Raw genomic sequence first — 4,799 nt, forward strand, 5'->3', positions numbered from 1 at the left:
ATATTTATATATATCCACCTCTTTGTGTGTGTGTGTGTGTGTGTATGTAAGGCCCCGAAAAGGCATAGCCATATCCACGATAGACTGGATACGATGATGGACACGCCTCTGCCAACTTTGACGAACGGTTTTGCTGACAATTCCAGCCGAGAAAGACTGATGTCTCGAGTCACCCTCAAAGCGTATATACTAGTAACATACGTAGGTTACTATGCACGCAGCGTGGCATACATTTTCTTGAAACATTACGAAGATATATTATGTACATATATATCAAATAGATCATCAAGGGCCAGTAGCATATGCATTAAAAACTTGTAGGACCAACGCACCTATACTCATACTGTCATAGGTGATGGCAACAAGAATTAGCCTATAGCATACATAACACTTTTGTCATACAATGTCCACACACCTCAGTGCACATGTATTCAATCCAAGCAACATAATGTACATGCAACATTTAATTTCAATTGCAAGAATCCAAGTCCTACTAACAAATGTACAATTCCTGACTATACTCTACCCGTGCTCCGTTTCATGTCATTTACAAGTGATCATATTAGCTTGTCACTGATTAATACTGATTAACAGCCTCCACCCTGGTAGCCTGGTATCCAGTCTTACGTGATTGGAGCTGTTGGGGTGTTCAGGCAGGCTACATCTTCGGGGGCTCTAATAGCTTCCCCCGCCCAGTGAAACAGGCCGACCCGGTAGGAGTGTTACTCTAATAACGAATGGTATGCTTGGGGATTTGGTTTGTCCCAACATGATATGTATGACGTTCGTGGTAGGGCTAATCAATCTCTCATCGTGAAATACACACCGGGAAACCTAGCTCAGGCGGGCGGGACATAGCTCCTACAGCCCGGAGAAAACCCCGACCCTACCACGTAAGACTGGATACCAGGCTATTACTCTGATAATAGAGCTATCGATATCAATCCAAAGCCACTTTGAGACATTGACGATCTATGTAGGTAAATCTAATGCGTCCTACCTCAGAAATTATGAGAAGTGTCGAGCTTCTAACTTGATAGCCTGGTCCGTAACCAGTACACCGTAGGCTCCCCGGTATCCCTACGGTGCTAGCAGTGTTGCCAGCCCGCCCAGATCCATTAGCGTACGCCGGGGGAATTTTTCTTACACTTTCAATTACTTCGCCTACGGGGTGGAAGTAATCACCTATGGAATGGTAGTAAGGTCGACCGGAATGATATGCTGTCAGAAGATTGTCAGTGGGACTAGGGCCGGTAAAGACACCACTAATCCGACCAGTAGAGTATGGGCTCCAGGTACCCTTGGTGCCAAACTAGTATCGGGCCGCTAACCCTTTCCCTTCGGCAGCCAGGAGCCCTTTGCCCGCCGGAAGTTGAGCCCGAGGACCAGCCAAACTCCCCCCCGGGCTAGACTCCCACGTAGCGGTAATTTAGACAGGCGGGGGAAGGGCTCTTGGCTGCCGAAGGGAACAGCTAGCGGCCCGAAACGAGTTTGGCATCCAGGGTAGGTCACCAGGATTCTTGGAGTCCAAGTGAATCTGGCTGAGAACGGCAGATGGAACTAAAGTAACCAAACTTAGACCACATACCTGACACCAAGACCTCAAGACCATAGTAAAGATACCAAACCTGGAAGTTGTGCTGCAGTATCAACAATAGCAGCACAAAATTGCACACTGTCCTCGATCTTCCCAAGACCTACCCACATACCAAATATTATCACAACCCATTTGTTCAGACCTAATCAAATTATATGCTGACCAAAAATATTCGGAAAAACACAATGTTAACGTTCTCTAGAAAAATACAGTGGTGGGAATAGGTCTTACCTCGGCGTATGTTGCACACGTACACATCATGAAGATTAACTTCACTTCTTGTATACATGTAGCTAGATGCGCCCGTAAGTAAATGTAGTTCAGGGACTCAGCATCACAACCTAGGTCAACCAGCTACCCTACACGGCCCACTTCTAAGCCCTGTGCCCTAGTACTGCCCAGGAATGTTGAAGCTTGTTCTTCTAACTCAAACGACTGCGACATCAAGCATGTGCGCGGCGTTATCATCACTTGAAACCCATTCCCAACTACAAAGTATCAGGCGCAGACTATCAGCCGAAGCCCCTGTGTGTATAAACAGGTCAGAAGAGTTTATCAGCAAAAGCATTGCTCGGTTACTGATAAGTTGCGGGTCTCTGGCATGCCTGACTCGATAAGAAGCTTTTAGCCTTGACGTTGTGCAGTCTACTAACGGTTCCATGAAGGGTATTGTCTTCTGATATGGTTGGAATCCGAGCTCTATCAGCCAGGTTTAGTCTTGATGTATACTCAAGGGGTGTATTGTGAAGGTATGCCAGGTCCTTTGACAATTGCATAATAATCTACCGTGGGTATCGTCCGGTACTTGAACGTATTTTCTTAAAGCCATGCATAACTTTATGCATCTTTCAGTCAATGGAACATCTTACTCTTTGCACTTAGGTCTGATATGTTGTTGTATGTAGGGAAAACTCGAGTTTTTGGTGTTAGGTGTTATATACATGTTAGGTGTTATATTTCATCAGAGTTGAACACTTCTAAGTAAAAAGGTTAGTTAAAGATAAGCCGACCTACTTTGAAGCTTCAAAGGCTTCTTCGGGGACGTTGGCGAACCTATCCAATTAGTTATATCTAATTTAGCCGTAAGGTTAGTTCGTTCAAAGGGATCCCCGGAGCTGAGCGTGTGTTTTAAATAACCGGTTTGCCTGAAGGTGACTATATGTGGGAGGACACGGCCGTTGGAATTAGGACGACTCGAACCATTGCCAACTAACTCGGCCATCGTGTAGGGTCGTGTGGCGTAGCGGCAGCGTGCTCGACTCGGAACCAAGAGGTCCCGGGTTCGATTCCTGGCATGTCACCGATCTTGTGCCCTTGGGAAAGGCACTTAACACGACTTTGAGAATTGGGAAACCTGAGATCCTAAGTGCTGATTGGCTAGTCTAGTAAGTACTATGTTGAGACTTCGGATACTCATTGGCTATCTCATAGGAATAAACTGCCCTGCTTCAAAACTAACGACCAATGGGAGGCGACTATTCCACACACGAACTACGCCTGATATCAATCAACAAGCAACCAATCACGTGCGTTTTGTTGTAATGACATTTTTAGATGGACAGCACCAGCTGAGTACAGATGATAACATCCATTAATCTGGAGGTAATGCCAACGGAATTTGCACTGAAATAATTCTTGTTCCTGTACATTATTAGCCTTGGTAGTAACCTGCTTCTGTAATACAATGCAGGTATCCCAATATCTCGCTGTGCCCTTTGACTCCGGAAATTACGATTCCAAGGTCCCAAGCAACATAACAGCAGTTAGTAGTACAACTAATAATGATTCATCCCGCTGCGGGCTCAGCCGCCTGTTGTAAATAATCATAAGATTGCCTTACTTTATCAAAGTGCGACCTAGTTTCCAAATGATCAGTGTACTCCTGATGGTAGGATTTGGGGCAGCTTGGATCGTTACTTTAAGTGGACTAGACCAACATTAGAAGAGCAGCATTCATAAGACTGAGTGTACATGATTACTATACCTTACAGAAGTATTGTTTCGGGTGGGTTTGTCTGTGGGGTTGTGAGTATGCTTGTATGGACAGAGTAGGTTGACAGCACGTGGATAGGGAATGATTGACAAGCAGAATGACAGGAGATGAAAATGCCAGACACAGGAAATAGGGTGGCTTGAAGGTCCCAGAATCTGGTCAGGAACCATGCAGCAGGAATTAGAGATCGACAATTCAGGAAGCCGAAGATTCTATCCTAGTCCAGATTAATTTTAACTCTATCTAGACCGGGGGGGGGGTAAAAGTGCCCGCGCCAAATTTTAAGTCAGATAGCATCTGAACGACTTGCGCTAGAACCACCAAACTTGTTGACTTTTGCTAAAATATTGTTGGCAACAATTTTGTATCAATAAGATAATGATGATGTATTGAATAAGACAATGATTTTTGATGTTGCCGTGGCAACGGGTTTCGGACGGGCATTTTTTGCTCGGGCAGTTTCGGACGGGCAGTTTTATGTCAGGTTTTATGTCAAGATCGACGAATGCCTACTATATATCAAGTTACACTTACAGGTTGTCTTAAACTTTGCCTTTGTCGAACAACAAACTTCTAACTCCCCCGGCAAGAGTAAAGTGTATGCACATCCTAAGAGGTTTTTCATTGGGGCAAATTGACCGTGCTTTCTTCCTGCTTCTAAGCCATTGATGTAGGGGCCAGTAAGCCATGCCATTACTGTATCATGAATATATATTGCAACAGGAACGCATCTACTTTCCAGACCAAACCTTAGAGGTCATCAGCTGCAATTCCGGGCAATTTAACCACCGATTTCTGTCACATGATTACCCCAGGAAATGGCTTATTGCACCGATTATCGCCCGACCTTGAAGGGAAATTAACACTCACTCGGCCAGACGTCTAACGTCTCGTGATTCGGAATATGTTTTCGATTGCACATCAGCGTGACACACATATTAAGGGCAATAGGTCGGCTGTGAATCTGGCTGAGAGGACGGCAGATAGAACTGAGGTGACCAAACCCACACCACTTATACCTGACATGAATAGCTGTCTGCCACCCGAAAGTCAAAACCATAGGAGGGGAAGGACAAAAGATACGAAACCTGAAAATTCTACTGCAGTGTTGAGAAAAGTTACGAAACCTAAAAATTCTACCTCATTGTTAAGAAGAGGTACGAAACCTGAAAATTCTGCTGCAGAGCTAAGAAAAGCTGCTGGGTGAGG

The sequence above is a fragment of the Branchiostoma belcheri genome, unplaced genomic scaffold, assembly GCF_001625305.1.
Source record: "Branchiostoma belcheri isolate BF01 breed outbred unplaced genomic scaffold, Haploidv18h27 scaffold1, whole genome shotgun sequence".
Taxonomy (NCBI): domain Eukaryota; kingdom Metazoa; phylum Chordata; class Leptocardii; order Amphioxiformes; family Branchiostomatidae; genus Branchiostoma; species Branchiostoma belcheri.